General features: G+C 44.9%; 1 protein-coding gene across 1 annotated transcript in view; it reads left to right on the forward strand.

Moving 5' to 3' along the window:
- Positions 1 to 13,615, forward strand: part of Ppp1r14c (protein phosphatase 1 regulatory inhibitor subunit 14C) — a 105,710-nt gene that overhangs the window by 49,479 nt on the left and 42,616 nt on the right. The window lies entirely within an intron of this gene.

Here is a 13,615-nt window from a genome sequence, read left to right on the forward strand (position 1 = left end):
CCTTCCCTTTGCATTATTTTGACTAAGCAGTTTGTAGTTATAGTCTTTTAAAATGATGGCTCTCATGACCTTCTCTGCAAACTGGGTCAATTTTAAAAGGAAGTTAAGTGTTCTTGTTATGTTATGGGTTATTCTTGAACATTATAAAATACACTTAGTGGTGCTGTCAGGCCCAAGTATCTTATTGGGAATACCTTCAGTTTGTTTATTATTTTTTTTGAAATCAATATTGATCATTCCGTAGAAGTTGCACAGTCGATAGCCAAATGTGGATACTGAACTGTGTTTGGGGTACTGAGTTCAGTTCTGTCCTCAGAAACTCAGTTTGCAGGCAGAGATGATGAATGCTCATCTAGATGTTTTGTTTTGATTTTAGTGTGTTAGAGACACATGATGGAAAATTTGCCATTTCAGCAATTTTTAAAGCATTCTGTTCAATGACAATACAAATGTCATATTATTGCGTATCTGCCACCATCATCCCTCTCTAGACGTTCTTCTTCCTCAAACAGGAAGCCTGGGTCTACTCGTGGTGAATTTTAGCATGTGCATGACCACAGGGGTGTGGTAGCAGAGGGCAGGGAATTCCTGTGCAGACTCAGTGTCAGGTGAATGTCAGTGGTCAGCTTGAATGGCCTTCACTCCATCTCTTATGTGCACAGAAAATCAAAGGCCAAAGACCTAAGACTCTTGAGTCTGGCCCTTGTCTGAGCTGAAGAGCCTGTCACCTTGAGTGGAGAATCAGCATGCTTCCGTCCTGGGATACACAAACACCAAAAACCATGGTCCTGTTTAACCCCTCCCATTTCTAAATAAGAGCCTTGGCCTTAAGTGAACCTTCACAATATACTCTTATTATGTCTACTCAACTATTAGCAGAGCCTCCTGGAACAGCCTAGATGCAAGCAAGGATTTATGGCCATGGAGGGCAGCTGAGCAACCATAAATTGTGAGCCATACTTGCCTTTATGACAACTGAGCAAGCTCCCTAGAGTCACTGGGACACAGATCAAATCGCACAGTTATCACCTGGCAGCAGGTGATTATAGAACACCCACTAGGTACAAGGTTTTTTTTATTCCCCGCCACTTTCCAGCAAGGCTTCAGATTAGTGGACTTTATTTTTTATTTTCAGTCCTCCCATCCCCTTAATCCATAAGCTTGAGTCTGTCCCATTCAACTCAAAATGTACCCCATGTCGTGGGAAATAACGTGTAATGGAATTAAGCATTCGGCACCCCTTTCTGGGAAGAAAAACAAAGGTTAGCATTAGGATCCTGCCCTCCCCCAACCCTCGCCCTTTTCACCTCTCTTTTCTCTGGAAAATACACACACAATCCAATCAGTTCTGAAACTTGGCATTGCTTCCCTCTGGGGATATCTGTGTCTAATCTATAATCAGAGTGTGTGTTGTAGTAGGGAAAGGGACAGATTGGGGGTGGGGGTGACATTTGCTTTGCCACTGAGTCAGAACAACAAAATTGGGGGCTGTGAAGTGGAGTGCTGTCAGAAGCTGCTTGCCTCCAGTATGAACACCAACGGCAGCATCCCATTATGAAGGTGAATGTGTGCCAACCGTGATTGACAGCACCTGTGGAGGACAAGGAAGACTTACCCTGGGGCCAGGAAGGACCCAGATTCTTTTGCTTTCTCCTCTCCACATCAGTCACTCTCCACAATCTACAGCTTGAACTGCTGCCTCTTTAAATTTTTATTTTATTGGTTCTTTTCTGGAGCTAAGGTTAGTGTACATATTACGAGCATGCCCGTGGAAGGCAGAGGACAACTTTGTTGGGTGTTTCCTCTCCCTCAGGGTTCAGGGGTCAACTCAGGGTTTTAGTTATTCTTCTATTGCAGTGGTAAAACACTGTGACCAAGGCACAGTTTGGAAGTTTATTTGGTGCTTATGGCTCCAGAGAGGTAAGAATCTATCACCCTTACTCTGTGGCTGGAACAGCTGAGATCACACATTAATCTGTAAACAGGGACCAGAGAGAGAGAACTAACTGGGAATGCGGCTGGCTCTTAAAATCTCAAAGCCCACCCCCAGGGACATATTTCCTCCAACAAGGCCATATTTACTTAATGTCCCAAACACCTCCATCAACTGGGGACAAGCATTTAAATGCTATCTTATGAGAGACACGCCATTCAGAGCACTACACTCAGGTCATCAGGCTTGCCCGAGGGCCTTTCAACCTCCAAGCCATCTTGCTGACTTGAGTTGCTGCCTCCTGCCATGTAACCTTGAGGGACATTCATTTACAAGGGAAGATTAAGGAAGGACGGTCGACTGTTCTTGCCCAGATATGAAGTATAGAGCAAAGCCCCTTCTCACTCTCTCATACACACACTCATTCTCTCTCTTGCTCTCACATTATCTCAGGACTGAACGCAAGGCTTCTCTCATGCTAGACAAATGTTCTACCACTGAGTTTCTTCCTCAGTTCAATTCTTTATGGGGGATGGGGAGAAAAGGTTGGGTTACAAATGAGTTCAGCTCTCCTAAAGTTAGATTGCATGTGCCCCAGGTCCGGCACATGTGAGCAACCTGACTATAGTTACTATTTTGGTCTAGAAAGTTAATCTGGGTGCATCTTACCACTGTGTGACTCTTATCCCCAACTTGTAGAAGATGACTCCAGATCCAGGCTCTGAGGCCACTTGTTCTGCTTAGATTGGCAATACGTGTTTGGATTGGATTGGGTATTCAGTGCTTGCCTGGGGGTCTTTGAGGTTAGGGAGGAGGGAACAGATGGCCTAAAGCTGACAGACAGGCTGCTTCACAGAGTGCAAAACTGGTTTCCAGACTGTCACAGGATGCCTGGGGTGGGAATCCATATTATTAGAGTAGATTGGAGAAAAGGGTGGTCCTGTTTCCAGGGTGGAGACATCTGCTGTGTCACCTGTCCCCTGCCTGCTTGCTCCATGGAGGAGGGGAACATGGATGCCTGACTCTGTGTGCTTGTGCTTTGGCTGTGTGGGTACCAGCAGTTCTCCTTGGAGGATGGACAGCATCCCACAGAGGCAAGTGTGAATAGCTGAACGGTACACCCCCATCCCCACCCCAGAATAGCTTCTCCCTGACTTGTCACTGATGTCATCCTGGGGTGAAGACCCATATATGTACTTATAAAAGCAATAGATGATTTCCTTAACTCTTCCCAAGAGAGGGGTCAGCAGGGTCTGAGACATACTAGGGTGGCCGCAGGAGAGCCATCTGCTCTCAGGGGTCTCTGAAGAAGCCAAGACTGTCAGTGACAGAGTGATACATCCTGACAGCAATCCTCGTGCTGCTGAGTGTTGCCTGTGTGCCAAGGGACAGTGCATCTCACATCACAGCCATCTGCTTCTTCCATCATTAGTTGTTTAAACTCTTGCCTGCTGCCCCACTCTCTAAACGCGGCCCTTATATGTTGCTGATCTCTGAAACTCAGTAGTTAGAGCAGGGCCCGAGCCACAGTGTGCAGTCAGCAAAAAGTCTATGGTTTTCTCCAAAAGTATCCAGGAAGTTGGGACCCTGCCTTGCTTTCTTCTTTTCTCTTATCATCTGCAATGAGTGCTTCTCTTATTTAAAAGGAACTCAAAACCTCCACAATAGAATTCATGACCCTTCCTGGTGTGGCCAGACACTGTTTTGTTAATAGGGGTTCCTGGGAACCTGCCATTTTTATAAGTTCATGACTGGGGGACTCTGAGTGGGTACTCTTGAGTCCTGACCTGACAACCACTCTTCAGTTTTTCCAGGGAAGCCCTGCTACAGTTTGGGAAAAGTTCCTCCAAAAGGCACGTGCTGAAGCCCAGTAGCCAGTGTGCTAGTATCAAGAAGTGGATCTTGGCCTGGAGTTTTGGCTATGAAGTGGCTTCCTTTGGAATGGGCTTCATTTGGTGTTAAAGCATTCAACCCGGTTTTGCTTCTGCTTTTCACCATCTGAGACAAGGATCCAACCTTCCTCCCCGCAGCAGGCAAGGTAACAAGTCACTGTCGTGAAAATGCAGACAGTGATGGGGCCCTCGCCAGAGGCGGCGAAACCCAGAGGAAGCCTTCCTCACCTTGGAGTTCCAGGCTTCCTCACCTTGGAGCTCCAGGCTTCCTGAATCCTGAGAACAAAATCCTGTTCTTTGGAAAGGAGTCCTTCTGTGGTGTTTGTTTGTTTGTAGCAGCACAAACAGACTGAGACAGATGTGCTGGAAAGAGACTTTCCAACTTTGGAATGAACAAGGGAAGCAGGACGCTGACTCATTACCATGACTTTATCTTAGACTTAGGTTTCTTGGCACTTAATTTTCCTTTGTGCCTTCTCTCTGAACTCTTTAGGTAAACTTTGAAAATATCTTGAATTTATTTCTTTCCAGCAACATAGTTAAAACCACTTGACCGAGTACTTTTATAGAAAATAAAAAATAATTTACCACTAGATATTCAAATATATACATATAAGGGTATATATTTGTAGTATATATATTTATTTCTGAAACATGCAGTCTTACCTGGGCTTGGTTTTAGCTCCCAGACACCGGTAGTTGTCATAACTAGCCCTCTCGGTGTCAGGGGGTTCATGACTTGCCTCCAGGGACAGTTACCTTTATCCCCTCCTTGCAATCTTTACTGAACCCTGTGCTCACCAGGCCTGAAGACAAAGTGTGCCTGTCCACGACCAGGTAGTGTAGACACACTGTTTGTCCTGTTCCCTATTTTTTTGTACCCCTCTGGACACTGCTTTTAGAAGTAGACATGGCCTCTACTCTGACAGCCTGGAAGACAGACATTTGCAAAGCCACTATCTCTGCCATGTTAGTCACAGATAAGACCCAGTTTTCCAGCTGAGGTTTGCATGTTCTCCAAATATGCTCAGTGGCTCCAAGACTTGCCCATCCCACCCACTGCCACGTTCATTGGTATATCAAGTCGGCCCATATGTATCCTACAGGAGCTGTGGGATTCATGAATAGCTCAACACTGTTGTAATCCTCTGAGTCTCCGAGGAGCTCCCTGGAGTCCCAGTGGTTGTGCTTGGCCACTGCTCCTCCACACCATGATTTGGAGGACTCCTAGGCTATGGGCTTCCAATATTCAAAGTGTTTTCTTGTTTTCCCTTAATGCTTCTATAGTTTCTGAAACCCCCAATGGAGAAACCTTCCCTCCCTCTCATGCCATGTCTAAAGAGGCTATATCATGGTGAGGCCACGTCTGGAGGAGTTGTCACATTGTTTGAGTGTGCAAACTTTGGGCAAGGTGGAGATGAGAATGCCTACCCTGGGAACTATTGTCCTTTCAGACTGGTTGTGCCTCTTAGACCATGCAAAGCACAAAAGACTTACAGGTTAGTGATTGGCTGAGTAGCGGAAACCAGTGAACATGCATTAAGTACAGCAGAGAGATATGATGTTATAAACCAGCTTCCATAATACAGGGAAGGTTGTGAGATAATGACCATAGCATACCATCTATTTACTGAGCATGATCAGAGGCCTTGTGGAAACCTAGATGGTGCTTGCTTTAAGTAATGAATGGGGTGTTGAATGGGGAAGAGACCAGAAGTCTGGCTCATAGAGTGTGTTAGTGAGTTTATTCTTTAAGATTTTTATGTGTTTGCTTGGCTTTTTGATGCAGGCTTTCTTTGTGCATCCCTGGCCATCCTGGAACTTGCTCTATTGACTAGGCTGGCCTCAGACTCAAAGACCCCAAGTGCTGGTATTAAAGGTGTGGGCCATCACTGACCAAAGAATGAATAAATGAATGAATTTTGCTTGGAGCTGATGAAGGACCCAAGGCCTTGTGCTTGCTAGTCAGGTGCTCCAACACTGAGGGAAATCCCCAACCTAAAGAATTTCTTCTTTAGAGAAGTTGGAAGCCACTCAAAGACCCTGGGGAGGAAAGTGACAGTTCTGTCTTCTTAAAGCTGTCAGTCTGGCTGTGGAGTGGAGATTTGACTAGAGAGAGCTGAGGATTTGTGTGTGGAAGCCAGATGGAAGCATCCCTCAGTAGCTTAGCTGGTGGTAAACTCACTGATTCTGTGACACATTGGTGATAGAGTTGCACGGTGGCTTAGGAAGAGGATGTTCACGATGGGGTTCTGTGACCAGTCACTTTGTTCACACAGAATGCACCCACAAGACATAAATAGTCATACTAACTATTTACAAAGGAGCTTGGCCCTTGGTCTGCTCAATTCACAGGCAAGCTCTGGTAGTACCCGGCTAGTTTTATGCCTGGTCCCTCTAAAACTGGAATTTCCCGACAGCGTACCTTCTGACCCTGTTGTGTCCCTGGTACCCAATGTGAGATTCTGTCTCCTCCTATGTGTTGTGAGGGAAGCAAAGAAAGTGCAGAGCAGCCCTAAAGGCTTGCCAGCATGGAGTCTGAGTTGCTCTCTCTGCTCCTCCCCAGGGTCTCAACTGCCACGCAGACGGGGCACTGTGGAAGTGGTCCAGCTGCTCCCGCCAGACTGTGCTCACAGTGACTCGCTCCAGTATCTCTGGGCCTTGGCTTGGCCTCTGGCTTTCATTTGGACACTTGTCTGTTTTGAGTTTAAGCCAGGATGCTGTCTGTCAGCTGCGGCCCTGGCTTCTGTCAACACTGAGTGGAAGTCTCCTTCTGGACAGTACAAGCTTTAGCTGACTTATCGGCTCTTTCCCTGGCACTGATACCTTGGGATTTTTGCTTATCTTTTCTTTTCCTTTCCCCCCTTTTAATCCTTGTGGTTTTGACCAAATTGATAATCCGTTAAGGCTTTCATTGTGGTTTTTTCCCAGCCATTAGCAATTAAGCTTTTCTGGAAAAGACATTTACGTTGAGAGCTTAATAATGTTTAAAAGAGGAATAGACTGATTCTATTCAACAATCACTTAGTGTCCTCTCTGGTCTCTTTGCTATGTCATGGATACTACATGCCTGGATCTGACCATCCAGCCTGAGAATCAGACAGTAGCCCTGTGACAAGGGTAGGAAACATTGGGAGGTAGAGCACCTTGCCCTAGCACCCACAGACTACAGAGGCCCATCTCTCTCCATAGTCCCTGCTCTGAACGGGTCACCACACCATGACCTGACTCTGACCCGCAGTCTCACTGCTGAGCAGCAAGGCAGTCAGAAAAGATGCAGGAAAGTCAGGTTGGGGCTCTTTAATTCTGTTCTGAGTTTTGTTGCCCAGGCTCTCTGACTTCCTCTTATTCCATAAGGGGCATCAAGAGACATTGAGACCAAAGATGGTTGTATCCATTTCCTCTGCCTGATTCTGCAGTGTGTGTGTGTGTGTGTGTGTGTGTCTGTGTCTGCACATGCAGTTGTGTGTTTAAATGCATGTGTATGTATATGTGGAGAACACAGGACATTCTCAGCTAACATGCCTCAGCTGCCTCCCATCTAGAGCATCCCCTCTGGGAATCGAATGACACTGTCAAGGGTCACATAACAGATATCCTGCATCTTTACACTACGATTCATAATAGTAGCAGAATTGCAGTTGTGAAGTAGAAGTGAAAATAATTTTATGGTTGGGGATCACCGCAACATTAAGAACTAAATCAAAAGTCACAGCATTAGGAGGGTTGAGAACTACGACAGTGGAATTTTTGTGACTGTGGAGACAGTGCCTCTCAATGGCTTCGAAATTTCCAAGTAGGTTAGGTAGGCAGGCAAACCCCAGGCATCTGCCCGTCTCTCCTCTGTGCTCTCCGAGGATTATAAGCATGTGTAACCACACCTGGTTTTTTTTCCTTTTAAACATGGGTTCTGGGGCTCAAACTCATGCCTTCATGTGTGCAAGGCAAGTACTTTAACAACTGAGCAGTTTCTCCAACCTTCTGCATCTTTTAAATTTTTCTATTTATCCATATTTGGAGAGCATAAAGAGTTCTTCAGGTATGTTCCTAAGATGAGTTGCTATAGGTAGGGAGAGTTTTAGTTTTAGGGTTGGGGTTGGGGTTCCTGGGGTAGTGATACCTGTTTAGTTCTGAGGAAGGAGAAGTACCTACCTGGTTGGTAGGAGAGAAAAGTGGCATAGCCAATGGGTTTCAATCTAGGGAGGCCCTTCTCAGCCTGGCTGCTTGTTGCTCCTGTTTAATAATAGTCCTGTTAACTTCTGAGAACAGGTGTCCCCTCAACCAGCACCCTCTCTCACACCTTGATCTGCAGGGCAGTCTCACAGCAGGATGCTCTGTTTGCAATTAATGTTCATCTTCATTGAAGGCTTCTGCCTTCGCCCACTTCAGCCACTGGCAGAGCGGCACAAGAACACCTTAGCTGGCTGTGATGTTTAGGTCAGCCGTGACCTAGTTGTAAGAGCAGAATACATATCACATGACTGCTCTGCTCTGAGCCTGTCTCGTCTTTTCGCAGACATTTCTGGGACTGTGTAAATGGTCTCCCTCCCCCAAAGCCCATTCTTCAGCAAGCGGCAGGGGTGAAACCTTTTAAAGGTAAACCAGGTCATGTCATCCTTCTGCTCAGACCCTCCAGCAGCTATTCCTGCTTCTGGCACAAGCCAGATGTTTTATAGGAGCCTGTGATTCTCTGCAGGTGATCTTCTACGCACTGGCCCTAGCTCCACTGGGAACACCCTGCTCCTGGCACCCAGAGCTCTGAGATCCTGATGTAGTTGTGCCTTCTTTTAAAACAGTGGTTCTCACCTTTCCTAATGCTGTGACCCTTTAATTCAGTTCCTCATGTTGTGGTGACACCCCATCCTCACCATAAAATTCCTTTTGTTGCTACTTCATAACTGTAATTTTGCTACTGTTATGAATCATAATGTAAATATCTCACATGCAGGATGTCTGACATGTAACCTCTGTGAAAGGGGCAGTCAATTGCCAAAGGGGCCATGACCTACAAGTTAAGAACCGCTATTCTAGGATACTCTAACATCTCCAGGAATGTCAATCTTCCTGTCTAGCAGGCAGTGTTTGATGTATACTGTTGTGATGTTGAGATAGCAGTGAGATTTGGTCTGCTATGACATGTGGATGTGTCACAAGTCACTTGTTAATAAAACTGAAAGTGTTAAATGGAGCCCATGAGCTGTCAAAAATTCAAACACATCCCAAGGTGTTTGTAAAATAACACAGCTCTTGGTCAGTTGTATCCTATGTGTTTTCATGAGCAGGAAGCAAGGGAGACAGATTGTTTGGGGGTTGGGACAGCACGTGTGGTGGGCCTCGCCCATCTGTAGCAGTTGTCACTTGTCTATGTGTTGAGTTCCTCAGAAAAGAACATAAGCTATGGGGTGTGTGACAAGGGTGGGCTAAGCCTTGCTATCTTGAAAAACGAGAACAATTTCTATGAATAGAATATAAATCATCCTTTGAACATGGTCATTTGTGGTCAGCAGTGGGGTGTGTGTGTGTGTGTGTGTGTGAGTGTGTGTATAAGTGTGTGTGTGAGTGTGTATGTGTGTGGGCGTGTTTGTGTGTATGAGTGAGTGTGTGTGTTTGAGTGTGTGTGAGTGTGTGTGTGTGAGTGTGTGTGTTTGAGTGTGTGTGTGAGTGTGTGTGTATGTGTGTGTGTGTGTATGTGTGTGTGTGAGTGTGTGTGTGAGTGTGTGGGTGATATTCATGTAGCTAAAGATGGCCTCTGATTAATCATCTAGCCCAGGATAACGTTGAACTCCGAATCTTCCTGCCCTACCTCCTGAACATTGGGATTACAGGCATATATGTGTCATCATGTCTGGCTGTTGTGATGCTTTTAAAGAAGTAATTGGTGAAATTGGTTGCTCAACTCTGAGGAGATTTCTGTTCACTTAATTTTTAAAGCAAGTGTATGCTAGGGAAATACTATAGTGTGTCATCAGAGTGAAACAAGGTCTTCTATTTATTCCTGTTGTTTAATGCCCACACTGAGGACACCCTGGCCCCACTAGGAGGCCATTTTGCTTGTGGGATGTGTGTGTGTGTGTGTGTGTATGTGTATGTGTTTGTGTATATATGTGTGTTTGTATTGTGTATGTGCGTATGTGTGTATGTCTGTATAGGTATGTATATGTGTGGGTATGTGTGTGGGTATGCATGTGTTGGGGACCAGCTCCACATCTTAGTAGTCAGGCTCCCAGATGCACCCCTGGTCCATCTGTGGCTCTTGAAGCCCCTGCCTGCTTGTCCCCCCTCAGTCTTTACTTTATTTTGCCCCCTCTGAGCTTTGTCAATTAGCAATCCAGGTGGGTTCTTCCTCAGTTGATTTCTTTGCTCCTCCAGAGTGCTTCTTTTCACGTAGGAAGTAAATATATTGAGATATAAGACATGATGCATCAAAATGCCTGTGTTTTTTCTTGTCACTCTTGACAGACCTTTGGAGGAAGAGATAGGCCTCAAAGTTAGAAAACATCCTTTCTTGGGATTCCAGAACCTGCTTGCTCTGGTTTGATATGGTTTGTTTCTGAAGGCTCATTTGCTAAAAGCTTGGTTCCCAGTGTGGTGGTGTTGAACTGGTAGAATCTTTAAGAGGTGAAGGTCCTTAGATCTTAGGGACCCTACCCTCATAAAGAGATTAATGTCATCATTATGGAATGAAGGGGTTGGGTCTCACAGGAATGGGTGAGTTTCAAAATGAGTTGGTTCTCATTAAAGAGTGACCCTGGCCCCTCCACCATCTCCTGCCCCTCCTGTGACTTCTCACATGTGTCCTAATGCCTGATGCTCCCATGGGGCCCTCATATGAGCATGTTGATGTCATGCTCTTGGACTTCCAGAATGATGAGCTAAACAAATCTCTTCTTTTTGTAAATCTTTCAGCTTTAGACTTTGTGTTGTAGCTATACAAAACAGATGAAAGACTTGATCCTGACTTCAAGCACTCAGTGTTTCTGTTGGGAAGCCTGCTGGCCTTGCCTCTCTAACCCAATATATGCAACCCATTTCCTCTTGAAAGCCTCTGAGGTATGCTTTTCATTCCCAGTGTTCTGATAGTTTTCTGTAGGAATAATTTCTTGTAGATTACTTATTGAAATATTGAATATTATAATAGCATTTACACGTGTGTCATTTAAAAACAAGTATAAACTCCTATTGCTTATGGTTTATACCTAAAATTGCAAATCAAGCATGAAGTACAACCATTTTAAATGCATGCCATTCATTGTACTGTGATGGCTGACAATTTTTTCAGTAGCAGGGATTCTGTACATATTGCTGGGGCTAAATGGCGTCTCTGTGACATCACCTACCATCATTGTATGAATGAGTCTTTCCTATTATAAAATACACACACACACACACACACACACACACACACACACACACACTTGTGCCCTCCAACCTTTGTCATTAGCCATGAGAACTAACTTAAGTCCTGCTGTTTGGTGTGATGAGCAAATGCAGTTGGCACAGAATGATGGGTCGGTCATAGGTAGTCCACAGATGTGCTTGTTTACAGTAACTTTGGGGGGTTGTCATTAGAATGAAAGCATGAAGCAAAAATTGTTTTTGTAGAGGGCTCACATAACCCTAAGGGTTCTGTGGTCTATTCCTGTGATAGCCAGTGAATGGAACCTTTGGTATATTCCTTTAGGAGATCAGATTCAGCTTCCACTCTTGAATACCTGTCAAATTACTAATTTTATATTTGAAAAAAAAAAGGAACTAATATCCTGGTAGCTGAAGGAAGAGCACAAGTGTCTCTCAGAATCATTTCTATTCCACTGGGGTTTTTACCTAGGGGTTATAGTCTCAGTACCAGTAGGAGAATGCCGCCTAAAGATGTTGGGAACTAACCTCTTCCAGCATTCTGAAGACCACTTCTTGACACTCTGATTCACTTCTTGATACCGGACCACTGTATGGGGACACAATTTCAGTGTGAGATAAATAGCTAAAGGCTGCTGCTCTGACTAGACCACTGTAGTCTATGGGAACCTTCACTGCACTGTAAATTATTGGGTCTGTCTTTGTTCTGGGAACAGCATCCAGTGTCCAGAGCTAAAAGGAGCCTCCACGAATGCAGAATCACCAGCCTTTGAAAACCTCTGTTCTGTGCACAGGTTACACTTGCCTGCCCCGGGCCTCTGAAGCAGCTGGTCAGGTGGACACTCTGTGGCTATCTGAGGTGGCTGCGATCATTACTCAGTCAATCTTGTATCAATGTCGCCTCTTGCAACAGGAGCTCAGTTTCCTGGCCATATGACCTTGGGTCTCAGGAGTGACTTGGGAGTGGTCTTAAGACTCAGTATTTCCCCTGCACATCTTAATCCCTTTTCAGATTAAGACTTTTTAAGATGGAGGCTTTGCTTCCTGACTCTGGTCCAGAGAGTTAGTGGCTGCATGGTTTTGCTGCCCATCAGGACATTTTGTAATGTGGTTGGTGTGAATGAGACATTAATCCATCCATCTCTGGCTCTCATTGTGAGGAATTTAAGTACCACCCATGGTAACTATATTAGTCAGCCTTTCTGGTTTGGGGAAGCAGAGCAAGAACAGTAGCTAACAGAGAGCTACATCTCTGTGCATTCCTAATGAAAGCACACCAGGCTGAGGTGCCCCTGACTGGGCTAAACATCATCAAACAAAGCAGCTGGTTTGATAAAGCTTGGCTCCACATCAAAGCTCTTCCTGTGACTTTTTAAGGGGGACCCCACTTCTATACTGTGCCAAGGAGGTAGCCATTATTGACTGTGCCTTTGACTCCTTCTAGAATAGATGACCCTAAGTTGCCCAGGGCTCCCATTTCTTGAGCAGAGTCTATGCCATGTTTCTTGATTTCACAAAGCCATGGCATAAACAAATGTTTGGTGTCCTCAAAGGATAAATACTGAACCCAGTGACCTGTTTTAGGGAAGAGTGGGGTCATGGTGAGAGGGAAGCTGTGGTTTCTGTAGATAACAGGTCTATTGCATGGCTTCTCTTGAGTGGAGACGGCTGAGATCTGTGAGGATGTTGTTGCCTTACAAGGTACTGATTGAGAAGTTGTCATGCTCAACTATGGATGGAGCTGAATTCATCTTCAGCTTCACTTTCTAAAACACACTCACTGGGGTTCATCATTAGGGCCTCTTGTTCTGAGGATGCCTAAAGAGTAAATGACCAACCTATGGGTAATTCACCACCCATGGTCTCACACAGTACCTGCTGTTCTTTGCATGGTATTCTGTAAGCCAGTGGGGTTTCACTGTTGGTAGTTGGAACCTCATGGGTCCTTAAACTGTGGAAAACCTGGCAGTCTACACCTCTACTGCTAATCTGTTTAGGGGCCCCCAGTAGCAACAGAACTCCCCCGCCAGCATCCCTTTATGCCACCACTTCAAATACATACAAAATAAGATTGTTGGAGATGTTCAGAATGTCAGCCTCACTGGGGATTCAAGACCAGGGAGATAATTTACATGGAGCAGCTAAGGCTGCGTGATGCTGGTTGTCTTCACATGTAACTTTCTTTTCAGCTATTTTTGTTTCTTTGTTTTTTGTTTTTTGTTTGTTTGTTTGTTTCTCAAATGCAAAGCCTTTATTAGCTTCAATTGCTTCATCTGCAAAGAGAGTGAGAATAGTACCGATAACTTCACATTGGTTTTCTTTATCAGAATTAAAGATGATTAACGATGAGAGTACTCGATCTAATATCTGGAAAAAATTTGATGTATCATTTTAATTTTATTTTTTATTAGATATTTTCTTCATTTACATTTCA

This window comes from Mus caroli, unplaced genomic scaffold, assembly GCF_978045245.1.
Source record: "Mus caroli unplaced genomic scaffold, Mus_caroli_1 scaffold_9, whole genome shotgun sequence".
NCBI lineage: Eukaryota > Metazoa > Chordata > Mammalia > Rodentia > Muridae > Mus > Mus caroli.